At 37.5% G+C, this 19,913-nt stretch overlaps 1 long non-coding RNA gene and 1 pseudogene across 1 annotated transcript in view; both read left to right on the top strand.

Moving 5' to 3' along the window:
* The window catches only part of LOC111097955, a 28,524-nt gene extending 10,627 nt beyond the window's left edge, over positions 1–17,897 (top strand). The window contains exons 5-6 of the long non-coding RNA XR_005366433.1: positions 14,245–14,386; positions 17,673–17,897. This is a non-coding gene — a long non-coding RNA (uncharacterized LOC111097955). The remainder of the gene's footprint in view (positions 1–14,244; positions 14,387–17,672) is intronic.
* On the top strand, positions 4,537–4,655 carry LOC119874064 (annotated as a pseudogene).
* Positions 17,898–19,913: the final 2,016 nt, after the last annotated feature.

The raw sequence follows: 19,913 nt of genomic DNA, 5'->3' as shown, positions 1-19,913 counted from the left end.
GCCAGATTTCAGGTTGTACTACAAAGCTGTGGTCATCAAGACAGTGTGGTACTGGCACAAAAACAGACACATAGATCAATGGAACAGAGTAGAGAACCCAGAAGTGGACCCTGAACTTTATGGGCAACTAATATTCGATAAAGGAGGAAAGACTATCCACTGGAAGAAAGACAGTCTCTTCAATAAATGGTGCTGGGAAAATTGGACATCCACATGCAGAAGAATGAAACTGGACCACTCTCTTGCACTATACACAAAGGTAAACTCAAATGGATGAAAGACCTAAATGTGAGACAAGATTCCATCAAAATCCTAGAGGAGAACACAGGCAACACCCTTTTTGAACTCGGCCACAGTAACTTCTTGCAAGATACATCCACGAAGGCAAAAGAAACAAAAGCAAAAATGAACTATTGGGACTTCATCAAGATAAGAAGCTTTTGTACAGCAAAGGACACAGTCAACGAAACTAAAAGACAACCTACAGAATGGGAGAAGATATTTGCAAATGACGTATCAGATAAAGGGCTAGTTTCCAAGATCTATAAAGAACTTATTAAACTCAACACCAAAGAAACAAACAATCCAATCATGAAATGGGCAAAAGACATGAAGAGAAATCTCACAGAGGAAGACATAGACATGGCCAACAAGCACATGAGAAAATGCTCTGCATCACTTGCCATCAGGGAAATACCAATCAAAACCACAATGAGATCCCACCTCACACCAGTGAGAATGGGGAAAATTAACAAGGCAGGAAACAACAAATGTTGGAGAGGATGCGGAGAAAAGGGAACCCTCCTGCACTGTTGGTGGGAATGTGAACTGGTGCAGCCACTCTGGAAAACTGTGTGGAGGTTCCTCAAAGAGTTAAAAATAGACCTGCCCTATGACCCAGCAATTGCACTGTTGGGGATTTACCCCAAAGATACAGATGCAATGAAACGCCGGGACACCTGCACCCCGATGTTTCTAGCAGCAATGTCCACAATAGCCAAACTGTGGAAGGAGCCTCGGTGTCCATCGAAAGATGAGTGGATAAAGAAGATGTGGTCTATGTATACAATGGAATATTCCTCAGCCATTAGAAACGACAAATACCCACCATTTGCTTTGACGTGGATGGAAGTGGAGGGTATTATGCTGAGTGAAATAAGTCAATTGGAGAAGGACAAACATTATATGGTCTCATTCATTTGGGGAATATAAATAATAGTGAAAGGGAATAGAAGGGAAGGGAGAAGAAATGTGTGGGAAATATCAGAAAGGGAGACAGAACATAAAGACTCCTAACTCTGGGAAACGAACTAGGGGTGGTGGAAGAGGAGGAGGGCGGGAGGTGGGGGGTGAATGGGTGACGGGCACTGAGGGGGGCACTTGACAGGATGAGCACTGGGTGTTATTCTGTATGCTGGCAAATTGAACACCAATAAAAAATAAATTTATTATTAAAAAAAAAAGAAAGAAAATGTTGGGTGATTGATTGATAGCTGTTGACATTGTGACATTTTTAGACCTGACCTCTTTGAAGCCAGGAGTTACACCATGTCTATCTTCATGGTCCTGCCGACAAAGCCAAGTCCAACTTAGAGAAGTGAATCAAGAAAAAAAGAATTAATAGGGGCACCTGGGTGGCTCAGCAGTTGAGCATCTGCCTTTGGCTCAGGTCATGATCCCGGGGTCCTGGGATCAAGTTCCTGGATTGGGCTCCCCGCAGGGAGCCTGCCTCTCCCTCTGCCTATGTCTGCCTCTGTCTTTGTGTCTCTTGTGCATACATAAATAAAATCTTTAAAAAAGAGAGAAAGAATTAATAAAAGTCATAGGATTTATTACTATAAAAGAGGAGCCTGGGTGGTACAATTGGTTAAGCGTCTGACTCTTGGTTTTAGCTCAGGTCATGATTCCAGGGTCATGGGCAGGTCTGCTGAGGACTCTTCACTGAACATGCACTTTCTCTCTCTCTCTCTCTCTCAAATAAAATAAATAAATATTTTTAGAAAAGTAATAGCAGGGGATCCCTGGGTGGTGCAGCGGTTTGGCGCCTGCCTTTGGCCCAGGGCGCGATCCTGGAGACCCGGGATCAAATCCCACGTTGGGCTCCCGGTGCATGGAGCCTGCTTCTCCCTCTGCCTGTGTCTGTGCCTCTCTCTCTCTCTCTCTCTCTCGCTCTCTGTGACTATCATAAATTAAAAAAAAAAAAAAAAAAAGAAAAGTAATAGCATTTTTCTATCTTCTGTCTTTCATCTCCCAAAGGCCACTGACCTTTAGGAAGCTGAGGTTAGGCATCAGCAAATTTTTCTAATCACCTACCGAAATCATTAAGACAAACTGCATAGGAAGGACAGTGAAACAACTACAATACTGACATTTGTATTTTTAATTATTAATCACATCCTTTATTTGAATTGACTCTTTTATTTACCACATGTCTAAGTGATAGTAAACATAATCACTCTCATTATAAACTAATTTGAAAGGTAATTTTCCAATTAATAAATATATACCAATATAAATTGTGTTTTTCTGATAAAATAATTATAATAGCTGCCAACAACTTTGGAAAGAAAACAAAGGCATTTGTTAGTGGCGACACCTAATGAAAAATTTGATGGGCTAAACAAGAAAAATTGACAGGCACAATTCCCCCCACAAGAACAATTTGTTACTGATGATGAAACTGAGAAATAACCAGAATGAAAGTTGTGAGATTCACAGTGAAAGCCCTCAGGGTAAAATTAATTTCTTTATAACACAGTTTAAAGGCACACAAAAGGAAATTGCTTGTGCCAGATGGGGTAGGAAAGGCATTGTGAATAAAAATGAGCATCTCTTTTCTGCTTACAAATATTTAAATTAAGATGATACCAGCATGTCTAGTTAATGGAATAACAGTATTGATGGTTGCACAACTTTTAAGGATTTTCTTGTTCTTTTTAAATGGACTTTGCCAACACACTGAAATACTTTAAGCAATATATTAAACCTGGCACTTATTATCAGAGCACATGCTCTTCTCTTTGAATTATGGTTGCAGGCGGAACAAGAAGAATGAGATGGATAAGGTGCTGGATTTAGAGTCAGAGAACCCAATGCAGCTCTTGTGCAGGCTCTGCTACCGAGTAGAAGGAAGGCAAGTCATAGACCTCCAAGGGACAGTTTCTTCATTAGTAAAATGAGGACAGGAGTACCTTCCCTTCCACCAACTAAGTTCCATGAGCACTAAATGAGACAGTTAATGAAGACAGTTTCAGTTAATTTCTTGAAACCCATAAAGCATATGTGTGTAACTTTGTGTATAAACTTTGATTTTGTGGCTTATTTTTCCTGGAAATGGTCTGGAAATTATCTCCAGTGTTGTCCTGTTTCTGATCTGAACTGTTGGTTCACAGCTGGTAGCTTTCTTCTTGTTATAATCTCATGCATTTTTATATATAACATTTTAAATCTAATTGAGGATTTATCTGATGGTGATCTCTCTCTGCTCTGAAACACCTATAATAGTTACTTAGTATTTCTTGTATGCCACCATTTATCTTTATATTCATATGTCCTCTCCATTTAGCTGTAACATAAACTCTTGAATATTAACACTACTACTAATAGCTTACACTTATTGTTCACTATATGCCAGGCACTGTGCTCAGCATTTTAAATAGATGACTCCACTTAACGAGAAGCAGAAAATGCATCCTGTTTTTCAGCGAGGTCACATCATACATCTGTGAATAAAATGTGAGTTAACATTTCACACTCATCAGCTCCCACTCTCCAAAAAAATGAGAGATTAAAAAGCTATAGAAAAAGCTAAACATTTTCCTTCCATTTCATTCAGTGAGCCTATGCCCCAGAGTGAGAATAAGATGAGAGAGGTGAATATGTGCCCTCCCTAGCTGATGTCACTTCTCATACAGCTCTCATAGTGTGAGCATCTAGCTGTAGAAAGTATGATTATAATGTCTAAAGACGTTGGGAAAATAAGGACTATGAATGTAGTCTATATACTTTAGCTGGTACTAACCTAGGGAAAGTTTCAATGACAGAGCAAAAACTGGTTGTATTAGACTTCCTAAGTGAGGATGTGTCCATCTCCAATGTGGGAATTTCCAAGAAATTGTCTTTTAAAAAAAAATTTATTTATTCATCAGAGACACAGAGACAGAGGCAGAGACATAGGCATAGGAAGAAGCAGGCTCCCTACAGGAAGCCTGATGCAGGACTTGATCCCAGAACTCCAGGATCATGATGGAAGCCAAAGGCAGACACTCAACCACTGAGCCACCCAGGTGCCCCTCCAAGAAATTTTCAAGGTGAATTTGACTCTATGTAGTTTTGGTTATCAATGAAGTGAGAAGGAAGGGCATCAGCTAAAAGTGAGAAGGAGATAGGGCTTTGACATTTCGAGTGGAGAGGAGGGAAAAAATGTGAAATGGGAGAGAAAGAGAGTACATAAATTAGGGATATATTGTAGGGTTGTCCAGCAATGGTAAAAATCTGCTATGCATTTGTGGTTTTGAGTTTATAGTGTGACAAATGGTCTATGGCCATACCACCTTGAATGTGCCCAATCTTGTCTGACCTTGGAACCTAAGCAGGATCTGGCCTGGTTAGTACTAGGATGGGAAACTGCCTGGGAAGACCAGGTGCTGTAGGCTTTAAACCAAATAGTGTGACAAATAAACATGACTATGCTTTTTCTCCCCAGTACATTTAGCTGCTCAAGTACAGAGGAAGAAATAGGTAGAAGGTTGTGACTAGTAGGAGAAGGGGTTTTACCATGTAAACTCTTCAGAGATGGGATCCCTGGGTGGCGCAGCGGTTTGGCGCCTGCCTTTGGCCCAGGGCGCGATCCTGGAGACCCGGGATCGAATCCCACATCAGGCTCCCGGTGCATGGAGCCTGCTTCTCCCTCTGCCTGTGTCTCTGTCTCTCTCTCTCTCTCTGTGACTATCATAAATAAATAAAAAAATTAAAAAATATATATTAAAAAAAAATAAAATAAACTCTTCAGAGAGAGTGGAGGAAAGAAAGGAAATGTGAGTATATGCAAGAGGATTATTTTAATGCTAAGCATGGAGTCTGAGCTGGATAAAAAGAAAGTGAGGACATGGATTGGGTGAATGAATAATGCAAAAAGTGGGAGGGTCAATATATTGAAAGTTCTGTTGTAGTCAAATAATCTTGGATTAACCATAAATTTGCTATGCTTGGTAGTTCTTTTTTCTTTCTCTATAAATAGTGCCATCTTCTTCCCATTCTCTGAAACAAGAATCCTAGGCCTAATAATACTCTATTTCCACATCTTACTTAACCCCTTCCACCTCATGGTATTCACTCAATAACCAAAAATTGTAGCTTCCATATTCTGATGTTTCATATCTATATTATCTAGAATACTCATAGCTTATCTCTTTGCCTTGTATAAGCCATTGCTGCCGTATCCCTTTCTATCACCTGCATTATTTCCAGGATGGCTTGGTAACAGGAAAAGTATGCCATGGTTTCCAACAGATTTTGGGATTAAGAGAACATAAAGCCCTTCATGATCTGGACTTTGTCTACCACTTCATCGCTATCACCTCATTCCCTCTCCCAACTATATTGCCACACACCCTTTAGTTGTTCCAGCCATACTTGCAGTTTCCACAATCAGTCCATAATTTGTTCTGTTTCGCTTTGGCTTTTTCGATGAAAATACATCTAAACAACTTCAGTCTCCAATAAATGTCTACTAGGATGAATTCCCTGCACAATACTTTTGAAACTTAGTTATTTGTTAATAATCTTCCATTTCAAAAGTTGACAAATGATTTTCTAGTCTCTTAAAATCGATTATAAGGATCCTGAGATAGGGATTGTATATTATATTTAATTTCCCATTCCCTATAGCACCTAATGTGGTTTTAAACACATAGGAGACACTATAAAATGCTTGTTGGAAAAAATATATAAATAATTGAATACATGAATAAATGAAAAAACTTCCTTTGAAGCAAACCTCTACTTTTATGATTTGTTAGTGATTATTTCCCTCTGATGACTGAGTTTAAAAATCTGAATTGTGGCTGAGCAGAAGAGCATTTTAAATATCTTGTGAAAACTGGTCAGAGTGGCTAAAATTAACAAGTCAGAAAACGACAGATGGGGGATCCCTGGGTGGCTCAGTGGTTTGGCGCCCACCTTTGGCCCAGGGTGTGATCCTGTAGTCCCGGGATTGAGTCCCACATTGGGCTCCCTGCATGGAGCCTGCTTCTCCCTCTGCCTGTGTCTCTGCCTCTCTCTCTCTCTCTCTCTCTCATGAATAAATAAATAAATCTTAAAAAAAAAAGCAGAAAAGGAAAGAAAACAACAGATGTTGGCAAGGATGCAGAGAAAGGAGAACCCTCTTAAACTGTTGGTGGAAATGCAAGCTGTTGCAGCCACTCTGGAAAACAGTATGGAGGTTCCTCAAAAAGTTGAAAATAGAGCTACCCTATGGCCCAGCAATTTCACTACTAGGTATTTACCCCAAAGATACAAGTGTAGTGATCCGAAGGTCTACCTGCATCCCAATGTTTATAGCGGCAATTCCACAATAGCCAAACTGTGGCAAGAACCCAAATGTCCATCGACAGATGAATAGATAAAGAAGATGTGGTATATATATATATATATATATAAATATGACTCAGCCATTGAAAAAAGAAATCTTGCCATTTGCAATTATGCAGATGGAACTAGAGGGTATTATTCTAAGTGAAATAAGTCAATCAGAGAAAGATAATTATCATATGATCTCACTGATATGTGGAATTGAACAAACAAAACAGAAGATCATAGGAGAAGGGAGGGAAAAATAAAGCAAGATGAAATCAGAGAAGGAGGAGACAACCATAAGAGACTCTTAATCATAGGAAACAAACAGGTTTGGTGGAGGGGAGAGGGGTAGGGGGATGGGGTAACTGGGTGATGGACATTAAGGAGGGCATGAGATATAATGAGCACTGGGTATTATATAAGATTGATGAATCACTGACCTCTACCTCTGAAACTAAAATACACTATGTGTTAATTAATTTAATTTACATATTTTAAAAAGTTAAAAATATATCTTGTGAGAGTGCATGATTTTTCACCATAAATATCCTTGACATAAAGTCTTTTTAAAACACTTGAAAAGCTAGAGATTTAGAAGCTCAGAGTCACTTCAAAAGTTTGGTGTTTTTGGATATTATTTCATCAATGCTGGAGAGCATGACTTTGTCAATTCATTCATAAAATGTTATTGAATACTAATAATAAACTAGACACGTGGGAAGTGCTGAAGATTACAATGGTTAGATTACAATGGTTACAACAAACACAGTCCGTGTTCCAATGAAATGTACAATCTTGTGGAGAAGACAAGTTTAATATGTAACTAATCACACAAATAAGTGCAAGTTGTAAATGCTATTACCCTATGAAGGAGGAACACGGTCCTATGTTTCATGACCAACTCATGAAAGAGTTGACTTTGGGTGGTTGTAGAGGGAGTGGTTCTTGAACAGAGATGCTCTTTGCCTCTCTGAAACCTCAGTTTCTTCATTTCTAGAGTGGAAATAAAACTTATGTTTAATTCTATAGATAACTGCTGTGAAGTTTCAATAAAATAATACCTAGGAAAGAAAGAGCTCTACAACTAAACATTATTATTTCCACTGGATTTATACCTCCTCCATATGTCACGTTTTCTTCTCTTCCAAAAAAGTGGAGGGCTATGTTGTAAGCAAAAGTTACAAAGCCTCAGAAAGGTTTTGTTTTGTTCATTGAATTGTTTTATTTTTATTTTTTGAAGCAAAATAAATATATGTCCAATGCTGTGCAAGTCTTCAGTTGTTGTTTTTTTTTTTTCTTTTAACCACCCACTTCAAGTTTTGCAGAGATCGGTCTCAGGTCATTACTGAATATATTTTGATCAAGTCAATCAGCAGAAATAGATAGCAAATCAATGGATACAATAAACATTGGCATATACTGTCTCATCTTAGATAATGCCTATTTTTGGACAAGGAGATGGTTATGTCGGCCTCTATGTCAGTGCCACACCTCACAATGGGGGCTTCTTGGGCATCTTGTTCTGTCTCTATGTAGTCTCCCTCAGAGTCTCTCTGACATGGTGGCCTGGCTAGCTTGGCTCTTACATGGCAGCTCAGAGCTGCAAGACTTCATGTCCTGAGAGAAAGAGAAAGCCAGGCAGAAGCTTTTCATAGTCTAGCCTTGAAAGTCATTTAGTGTTCTATTTATCAGAATTTTAAAAAATTGACTATGCATTCCAATGTTGGTAAATACTATATAAGTATAATTCTTGCTGTTATTTTTTCCTCAACCCAAATTATTTCAGAGTTATTACTAATAGAAGGAACAGCTTGATTTCCTTAATTCTAGCTAGGGGCATATGGATTACAAACAAAATTTTCTCCTTAATTATATTTTTACATATAGTATCCTACAAAGAAATAGCAAATTACTTACATTTAATACTATATTTCATAATTTATCTTTTTTGAAAGAACACTTGAAATTTGGATGCTTTAGCTAATCACACCAATAGATTCCACTGCAAATCACAACTACAGGAGGAAGAAAATACTCAAGATATGAGCAGACACAGTTAAATTGATTGAATAGTATAAGAGCCTCAGAATAAATTTTAAAATCTCAAAGTAATTCCTTTCTACCTCTAAGGAAAAATTTTAAAACTTCATGGGAAAATACAAATTGTCTTCCAAACTATTATTTAATGATCAAATGTAGAAAATAGGACTGTTCAGAAGAATTGGGACATTTTAGTTTGTTATAACTTCACAAAAACCTAATAATTGTGATCCCAGAAAATGCCAATAAATGATGAGTTTGGGTGGAAATTAGTATTAGTTATATATAGAAATATCAATTCTTCCCTTTTTACTTAGTGACAGAAACTCCAATTTTAAACTTGAAATAATTTTTACATTTCTTGGACTTGTTTACAGCTAGGTATAGACATGTGACAAAGTAAAACATGCAACTTTAAGGAAACTTGACTAATGGAAGAAGAGGAAATGCTTTTCTTCCTTCTTCTACTCCTAAAGAACACCTAGAACATGGACTTGGTGGGGTGTACGTGAGCAGCCACCCTGGTGCATGTGGCACGATATCACCGTGGGCAGGGCAATATGACTGAATGAATGAGTGTTGCCAAGGGGCCCCTGGGTGGCTCAGTGGTGGAGCATCTGCCTTGGGCTCAAGGCATGATCCCGGGGTCCTGGGATTGAGTCTCACACCGGGCTCCCTGCAGGGAGGCTGCTTCTCTCTCTCTGCCTATGTCTCTGCCTCTCTCTATGTGTCTCTCATGAATAAATAAATAAATAAATAAATAAATAAATAAATAATCTTCAAAAAAAGAATTAGGGTTGCTGATGGTTGTGGGACCCCAATACTAGAGCTGTCCTGCCTGCTTAAGCTTTTATGTGTGAGAGAAATAAATACTACTTTGTTTAAGCCACTGTTATTTTCACTTTTTTGGTTATCTTCAGCAAAACCTAATCCTAAGAATAAAGGGTTTTAAAATATTTTTAAGCACATGTTCTTTCTCTCCTCCTTGCTTCTTAGGTGGAATCTCCTCTTCATCTTTACCTTCACCTCCTTATTGATCTCATCTCTTTTTTTCTTTTGCCTATTTTCCTTACTTCCCTTAAATATCAGTAAGAGTGGTAAATGTACTTTGGTTGTTGTTGAATCATCCCATGACAATAACAGTTAAAAGATACAGGTTTTATGTTTTCTATTCTTACTATCTAAAGATCTAAAGCCAGGATATATATATATATATATATATATATATATATATATATATATTCCGAGGGGAATGTACGATGTATATATATATATATATATTTTTTAAAGATTTTATTTATGTATTTATTTGAGAGAGAAAGTACATGCAAGCAAGGGGAGAGGGACAGATGGGGGGGGGGGGAAGACAGAGAATCTCAAGCAGACCCCATGCTGAGAAGGAAGCTGGACGTGGGGCTCTATCTCATGACCCTGAGATCATGACCAGAGCTGAAACCCAGTCGGATGCTCCAACTGACTGATCCACGCAGGCGCCCCAGGATATATAATATTTTATATTTCTTTCTCCTAAAAACAGACGAGATCCGGCGCGTTCAGGGTGGTATGGCCGTAGACTCTTTCTCCTAAAAACAAACACAAAAATACCATCACATGAAATTTTTCTCTTGGCCATGATACTCTACTGAAGGTTTTTACCTTCCAGTGAGTCAATGTTTCAAGATTGACCGATGTTTTCCCATTCTGGCTAAGGTCACACAAAGGCTATATTTAATGCCTTCAAAAGTTTCAACAAATCAATGTTTCCTTAAGTTTATGATTTAAAACTCCCTGCCTCGAGGGTCTGCTCTGGAGTGAGAAGCTCTTAAATGTGAGTCATGGCCTGGGAGTGAAAGTCTGTTAAAAACAAACATAAAACTCTTCACAGCTGGGAGTTGCCCTTTCATTTTTAGAAATTCATTCTTGTTTCCATAATGTAATAAAGACTTAGCCTCTGATCTCTGGTCATATCTCACAGGTTTTTGCTAAGAAGTGGCTGGCATAAAATCCACTCTTTATAATTTCAGTTACATTAAATTGTCATTTTAAGGTATTCAAAATGCAATAAACAGAATGTAATAAACCAGAGTACTTAACATCCATCCCTATTGAACACTTAGCCATTATCCTAGAACTAGCCCAGATTCCTGTTTTGCATCTCTATTAAAAGACTACTTTAGCCACACAGTCAGGTAATGTACTAAACCTAATTGTACAGGGACCTCTTCATAGAACAGGATTTTATGCTCTCTCAATTTTCCAAAATTTGATTTTTTTCTCTTTCTTCAATAATTAATTTGATGTAAAGTCTCATTTAACATTTTTTTGAAGACGTGAATGAAACTCTTGCCATATCTTTAGAAAAGATAAAAGCACTGTGTGCTTCACTTTCCTGGGCTTATTTTAAAATGGCTATGGATTTTAGTTTGTAATGACTCTGGCTATAACCAAGAAATTTGTTTAATTATATAAAAACAGGGGTTCATTCAATGAAATGACTCTGAGATTCTGCTTTCTAATATATATGTGTGTGTGTGTGTGTATATGTATATACACATATATATTTACAAATATATATACACAAATATATATATACACATGTATGTTTGCAAAGATATGTGTGTATATATTATATATAATATATACACTTTTTTCTTTTGCCTATATATATCTTTATTCACTCAATCACTTAATCCTGGAACATAGCTACTATACAAAATTTTATACTAGTTCTTTCCTTATTTTGGGGTGTTGATGGACAAATTAGCTTTAATTGCTGGACCTGTTAAATGGGAGATTTAAAAAAAGTATATGCTGTTCTGAAAGTTAGATAAAATACAATACACTATGAAATACTGTGTAAGCTCCTGGAAGGCTTATCCCTATCTCCTCCACCTCCAGTGTCCACATGATACCTGAGATATTGGGACATGTCAGATAACTCCACCCCAAATATTTGCTATAGGAAAAGCATAGACGAGTGTGCCCTGTAAATATTGAAAACCCAATATACATCTATTTTCTTTAGGCTTCCTTTGTATTATTGTGACTCTTTCCTTCCGCTGCCTTTTCTGGTCCTGCAGTCTTTGTTAATTTTGTTTAAAGACAATGCTAGTGATAATGGGAAAATTAGAATTATGGGTCCTTGGTATTTTTCACTGCTCAAATGAGTAGGAAGTGGAATGCAAAAAAAAAAAGCAAAGACAAAAACAAAACAAAACAAAACAAAAACAAACTAAAAACACCCATGAGATAAAGTTCTTAGAAGATCACAATCCAGTTGTCAAGCAAATCTCCACTGAATCAATTAACAGAGTTTGCATAACTGGCATCTGGGTGATAAGGAAGTATCACCCACTCAATTACAGCCCCAGGATCTGATGGAGCATGGGTTTCTTAGTAATTTTTCCCTTGGCTTGCTCCTAGGAACAAAGAGGTAGAAGAAGGAAAAGACACAGGGAAGTATGGAACTCTTGAATTTTCTTTTCTATACTCTCTCTCTAGGTGACAGCATTTATTACCATGGCTTTAAAAGTCGTGTACATGCCATTGACTCCAAAATGTATATCTTTACTGATCATATTTGAACCTCAGGTTTAGTTATCCAATGAATCACATGGCATCTAAGAGGAGATTGATCGATTGATTGATTGATTGATTGATTTGACAGAGGGCATGTGCAAGCAGGGGGAATGGCAGGCAGAAGGCAAAGCAGACTCCCTACTGAGCAGGGACCCTGGGATCATTATCTGACCTGAAGGCAGACACTTAACAGACTGAGCCACCCCGGTGCTCCTCCTCTTAGATGGTTTATAGACATGCCAATATTAGGATTGCTCCAATAAAACCTATCACCATTTTCCTACTCTATTCCCACAATTCCCTTAATCTTCTGATCAAGTTAAACATCATAATCGCTTAGATGTTTATGTGCCAAATACCCGAGAACCATTTTTAGACATCCCTACCTTCTTACCCTATATTCATTCTGCTCCCATGATATATCAATTCTACCTTCAATATACATCCAGAATCTGGCCCCCCATTTGCCAACTTTCCAGACATCATCTCTGTCTCAGCCATTATTCTTTCTCCTGTGGACTGCTGCAACAGTCTCTTATCTGTGTCTTCTGTTACCCACCTTTCCTTTCTCAACACACACAGTGTTGTCTATACATGGAAGCCAAACTGGTATTTTAAAAATGCAAATTGATTACGCCTCTGCTCTGTTTAAACTCTCCCCATGCCCAGGTCTTCAACTTAATGCTACACTACTTTTACTCTAGCTCATTATATATCTGCCATCCTAGTCTTTTCTAGTCTCCAAAGGCATCAAGTGCTCTCCCACCTTGGGATCTCTATTCTCTGCCTGGAATGTTCTCCATTGCCCACTCTTCACCTGGCTGGCTGAATTTACCCTTCTAGTCTGCTTACATGTTGTTTCTTCAGAGACACTTCTACTAACTATCCTGTTATTTTCTCTCATGGCAGCCTTTACTTTCTTTAAAAGATTTACAAAATTTTAGAGCCAAGATCATGAGCGTTAGATGCGATGTCACCTCATTTGTGAGCTTGCTAATTCCGAGATACCCTTATCTCTTTGCCTCTTCTTTTCTCTGCTGGGACAGAAGTAGGATGTCTTTCACAGTTCTTCCTGTGTCAACCTATGCACCAAGATATCTCTATGAACTTACTTAATTTTATTTGAGAATGTTCTTTAATTAGGTATAAAATCTATTCTGTTGTCTAATGAATGTTTCTTCCCTAGTGATCCTTTTTGAATGCTCCAAGCAAATGCCCTTAGGTACTTGCTTTTTCTAAGACACTACATCTATTTCTCAAGTTTAAGACAAGTGGACACTTTAAAAAAGAAACCAAACTCTTGCATTACTGGAATCAAAGTGGTTGCCTGTGAGACGAGCATTTTGACCCTATTTATTCAAATCTATTTGTCTATCCTCCACATCATTCAATGTAAGATTCTTTTTAAAAGATTTTATTTATTTATTCATGAGAGACACACACAGAGAGGCAGAGACATAGGCAGAGGGAGAAGCAGGCTCCCTACGGGGAGCCTGATATAGGACTCGATCCCAGGACCCCGGGATCGCAACCTGAGCCTAAGGCAGACGCTCAACCACTGAGCCACCCAGGCACCCTCAATGAAAAATTTAAAACAGACTACATCAATAACGAACTCTATAAAATTATAATAAAATAGAAAAAAAATCATAGGAGTAGGACAGAAAAGACAAATATGCCTATAATAATGGCCCAAATATTTTGTATAGTTGTATTCCAAGTTGGGCTCTGAGATTTCAGGCAGAAAAGATGAAAGGAGCGACTAGATATGTTACACATTTCTTATGATCAGAGGGAGAAAACCAAAATTATGTGGTTCCTTAGAATAACCAAAGCTTTTCCCTGCACTAATTTCATGTTGTTTCTTATAATGACCTTATTTCTGAGAGAGCAAGATAAAATACAAACAACAAAAAACTATAACCATAAAACAACAATAACAATAACAATAACAGAAATAAAACCAATGCAGGGGCATTGATCCTCTATAGAACGCTAAGGTAATAAGTCTTAAAAATATAAGCTGCTGAAAATGATTCATTTCTCCAGGTCACACACAAAGACATATTCAATTATTGCATTCGGTGGTAGTAAACTTTTGACCAACTCTCAGCAATCCATGATGTGTGCGATGGGAGTGCTTAATAAATGCTGAGCCTAGCTTCCAAAGCACCCAGGCTCCTCCTGGATTGTAAGTATCACACTTTAAAGACGGCTCTCTAATAATCTGGTACTTCATTGTGCTTAGTCTGATTCAGTATTGATTATGTTCTCAGTCTTTCTGAGTTCACCACTCTTTTCTGTCAGTTGAAGATGATTGCCTCCATTTCTGTGCCTTTTCCTGGGAAATGTATCCCTTTCAAAGTGCTGCCTGAACCAATTTCTTAGCATTGGAAGGCAGAGCAAAGGTATGCTATAATGAAAAAGGGATCATCTACAACACAATTTCTTTGACTCAAACAAGAACCTGTGGATTTATAGATTTTAGATGGAGAAAAACCAATAAGTGAAATTTGCCATAGAAAAATTATACCTGAAGCCATAAAGAAAATTCAGTTGCTGTTATGATCCATGATCAGAAATGGCATAAATCTCTGTACTCAGCTTCTTGCCTCTTACATTGAAATAGGGAAAAGGACAAAGCAACTACATTATTTTCGTTCTAGTTGGAGGGTCATTGGACTTGAAATTGGTACACTCAGATTTTAGAAGCATCAGTTTCTCTAAACAGCTGTGGGTTCTCATGTAAATACATTAAAGTTTTTCACTGTGAACCTAATTTATGAAAAATACAACCAGGGATTGGACTAGATCATTGGTTCTCAGTTCTACCCAGGCCAACATCCCCTTTTATAACAAATATTTCTAATGCCCTCTTTGTTATCCTGAAGTGAAATTCGTATGTAATATAATCTACTATAGAAAAATTACCACCAAAATAGGTATCACACTCTAACTATACATAAAGATGAACTGAAGAGAAAGTAATTCATAATAAAATAATATGTATATTTCAATTGGCAAATGTTCAGTTATGGCTTTACAGAAGGACATGTTGAAGTGGTCAGAAAATTATATTCCTTACAAGGAACATTTGGATTTATTGGATACCAGGTGATCAGAAACCATTCCATAAGAGAAGCATAGGAAAATAAGAGACACAAGAGTGCACACTGAAATAAGAAAAATAGTGTTAGAGTTAATTAAAAAAAGGTCAGACTTACCTGTATATTGTAGGAAAAGGAGAGAAATAATGGTAGCTAAAAACAAGTTAACATGACAATGATTAGAGATGGAGAAGTAGATACAATGAGGGAATATATTATCATTACAAATAAAACACATCCTATTTTTAAGTGTAGTATCCATATAATTACTCTATGACATGGAAAAGTTAGGTGTAGGAAAAAATATGCCCTATCTTGAAATCCTTCTATTGGTCTATAATATCTAAAAGGACCTTAGAAATTGTATCCTTTGACATGTGGTGGGGAATAGAAGGTGGACTGGAAAAGTAAACAGCAATGAAGAGGAAGTAGAGAAGATGTGTAATAGATCTCTGAGAATAATACTAGAGTAAGACTGAAGGGCACCTGGGTGGCTCAGTGGGTTAAGCATCTGCCTTTGGCTAAGGTCATGATCCCAGGGTCCTGGGATAGAGCTCCATGTTAGGCTCACTGCTCAGCAGGGAGTCTGCTTCTCCCTCTACCCTCTGCCCCTTCCCTCCCACTTGTATTCTCTCTTTCTATCATGTAAATAAAGAAATCTTAAAAACAAAACAAAACAAAAGAATAAGATTGAAAATCAACTAGCATACTCAAAACGAATGATTTCAGTAATTTTTATATCTGTGTGTTATAATAGATTGGCTATTTTACATCTGCGCTGCTCTAGGGTGTTTATAAATATTTTGAAATAACGTATTAATGAAATATTGGAGAAATATCTGATTTTCATATCTCTTTACTGATTTAATATTTAGTTGTAGGCTTTCTAAAAGAAGTTTCAAATCTCTGTTACATATTTAGATGCAAAAGCTATAAATATAGGCAGACAGAGGTAGGTGGTGCTGGTGCTGGCCTGGCATTGATGATGACTAATTCTGGGTGAAAGGACTTTCTGAATTGTTAAATAACTCTTGTTAAAGCCTAAACACAACAAAATTCATATCTCTTAAATTATATGGTATTACATTACTAAAATATTCAATGTATATTAAAACCATGCAAAAATAGCTTTTTATATGTAAAGTGGATCTAGTTTTTTGACCCAGAGCTATAAACAGTCTCCCACCTACATGACTACCTATCTAGAGCTATAGGTCTCAAAATGTGGGCCCTGGACCAGAAGCATCAGCATCACCTAGGAACTTGGTAGAAATGCAAATTCGCTGGCCCCATCCTAGGCACAGTGAATCAAAAACTGGGAGTGGGGACCACCTGTCTGCGCTTTAACAAGCCTTCCAGGAGATTCTGAAACAGGCTAAGGTTTGAGAACCACTGATCTTCAAATTACAAATTACCTAGGATGTGAGATAAATCTTCATTGTGGGTAGCTATCCCACACATTATGGAGCATCTCTGACTCCCACTCGCTAAACACCAGTCAGATCCCCAAAAATTGCAACATCCAAAAATGCACCCACAAATTTCTCAAATGCTTCCTGGAATGTGCGACTATTCCTGATGAGAACCACCAGGTTAGATAATGGCTGTAGTTCTGGTCTATTGCTCTTTATTACTTTCATGGAGTCAGCAGGAACTTAAAAGGCAATGCAATTCAGAGCTAGTATGTTTAAAACTCAAAACAGCGAGATTACTATAGGACATCTGTCCATCAGCTGGACTGGTGCTCAGCTGTAGGTATTGCTGAGTCTCATTCTTCAGAGGTAATTTTAAATTGTAACTTAGCAGACAGAAGTAGAAAGGCATAAAATCAAGTGGAAACAAATTCTCCCTCTAAATGTCCTAGGTTATTGGTTCTTCTACTTCAGGCTTTTCCTGAAGGCCCTGGTTCACACTATTGGTTAGTTACAATTGAGTAGACCATCAATTTGCATGATAGGGATTTGGGGGGATAGGGAAGGAGGATCTGTTAACCCTTATTGCTTTGTCAGTTTTCTGTAACCCCAATCTACAAAATACCTCAATTCTGCCTAATACAAGAACTTCAGAGAGGTTTTTAGTTAGACCCATGGCAAGTACTGAAAGACCCAATCAAGATCTGGTAAGCATTCCATTATTAGCAGAAATTTAAGCTAGTGATGATCACAAATAGAGTTTAAAATAGCTAAAAGTACTATATATTGAGAATCAGAACTATGATTCTTATATTAGGGTATAGACTTAGAGTCCTGAGGTATAATATTAATGAAAGCCCAATTTGAATTCTTGATAAATAACAGAAATAAATGACATTTGGAGTTTCAATGATTAGTCCATAATTTGTCTCTTTACACAATTTCTTCTTCATTTTAGCTAATTTCCTCCCTTCTGGAAAATTAACAAAGGAAAAACAATTCAAATGAAACACAGTCTTGTGACTTTAATGCTCATCAAACAATTTGCTGGTAAGAGGAGTCTAGTTCTAAGATAAATCGCTGGTGTGACAGCTCTCTAATTGATCAATTGACCTCTTGACAGAATCCAAGGAAGAAATATACCCTCCTTCAAATATACGTTCAGAGTTTCCATGGCATTTTCAGAGGATTTCATTTTATGAATGTTCAATAAATTTGTGTGCAAATCCTGAAATCAATGCCAGTTTTCCTTTTCTTTTGTCTCCTCATTTTAGTGTTTATCAATATTGACAATTCCCATTTAAAGTGTAAACTTCTCAATTAACCAAAAATCTTGTTTTGCATATGTGATCTAAAATCAGGGTCCTGTCTATTTTCTATGCCCTAAACAAACAAATTACTAGCTAATTGGGGGTAATCTCAATGCTAGTGGTTGGTGATACAAAGATACATAGGACACAGCAAGATTAGAAATAAGACAAGCCACCAGTGTAATGAAATCTAAGTGCAGAGCATAGATGAAGCACAAAAGAGGATGATTTTGACTCATTTTGACTGATAATCAGTGAAGAGGGGCCTTTTATATATGGATGAAAAACAAACACACTTTACCCAAACAAGAAAGGAATAAATATACTAAAACTGAAAAATTATATGTTTAACTTTCTATATCATTGTCAGGTTAATATATACTGAGTGTTTTTCTTCCACTGTTAAATATTTTTTGAAATTCTGACTCTTAGTAACCGACACTAATTCACACTATATCTTCATTTACTTGATTATTCTATATTTAAGTGTTTAAGATATGTCCAATTATCCATTTTAGAAAATCTACTGTATATGGCTTTGTTAAAGTTCTGTTTGCAATTATCTCACCTTGGAAAGTGAGAAAAAGAAAACAGGTCTGTGTAAAGAACTGCTTATAGAATATTATGTATTATCTTTACACCTTAGAAAAGAGGTAAAATCATACAGAAAATGTGTTGTTAGAGAATATACAGAGACCAAGTTATTTTCTGTACACTATCAAAGTTTATTTTTTATTTATTTTTTTTTTTCACTATCAAAGTTTAAAGCTGGGTAAGGCTATTTATAACAAATATAAATGTATTTGGCTTATTACAACTAATTTACATTTTGTTGTATAGAAATGCAATTATGAAGTCCACAGACTTTGGATAACAAAATAGGAAAATTAGATGTCATGTCTATAATTAAATTTAATCTCTGTTTTAAGCTACTGTTTAACCTGGTGTCAGAGAAACTTAATTTGGGCAATTCTAGGTAAAACCAGTAAATTCAAGTTTGCTTGTAGTCACTTCACTGCCATTCCCTCAAATCGATATTTCCTCCCTTGCACTTCTTCCTGTAATTGCATCTCCGTGCAGAGAGAATGTTGGGTGTAGGGTAAGGTGACCACATGGTGACGAGATAACACAGAAAGTTAATACGGAACACAGACCCACATCCATGAAATGCAGAGTCCTGACTGGCCTTTGGCCATTATCATTCCTTCATCTAGTATTTGCTGATGTGTTCATGTTTGCATTTGGGAGGAATACTCTGGGGAAAGCTGTAGCATAGGATAGAGGGTCTATGGCTGTCTATTCCCAGTTAATCTCCTTGTTAATCTCAGAGGATGGGAAGAAGTGAGGCCTCCCTGGGGCCATGGGAAATTAGTGGGGCTGCTTCAGCAGTTTAGGTACCTGAAACCCTAGGCAACCAGCTCTACTGCAATCATCTTATGGTGGCATGGGAAACTCTTGCTATGGTTTATCAGGGTCCCAGCTTTATTATAATTACTGCTTTTTCTTTTTAAAAGATTTTATTTATTTGTTCATGAGAGACACAGAGAGAGAGGCAGATACATAGGCAGAGGGAGAAGCACGCTCCCTGCGGGAAGGAGCCTGATGTGGCACTTGATCCTGGACCCTGGGATCGCGACCTGAGCCCAAAGGCAGCTACTCAACCACTGAGCCACCCAGGTGCCCCTGATTACTGCTATTTTTGAGGGAGACTATATAGCTCTCCTCTATTATTGGGTCGCCACACACGTTATGGGTCTCCTACCACCCTCTCTCTTAACGCTATGAGTTCAGAATTCTGTTTTAGAGACTTCCTTCAGTGCCAGCTCTCTGGCTGCTCTTCAGCTCATCCTCTACCCACAGCACAGAGGAACTCTCATTTTTAAAATTTT

The sequence above is a fragment of the Canis lupus genome, chromosome 11, assembly GCF_011100685.1.
Source record: "Canis lupus familiaris isolate Mischka breed German Shepherd chromosome 11, alternate assembly UU_Cfam_GSD_1.0, whole genome shotgun sequence".
Classification (NCBI taxonomy): domain Eukaryota; kingdom Metazoa; phylum Chordata; class Mammalia; order Carnivora; family Canidae; genus Canis; species Canis lupus.
This window is presented reverse-complemented; position numbering and strand designations above follow the sequence as displayed.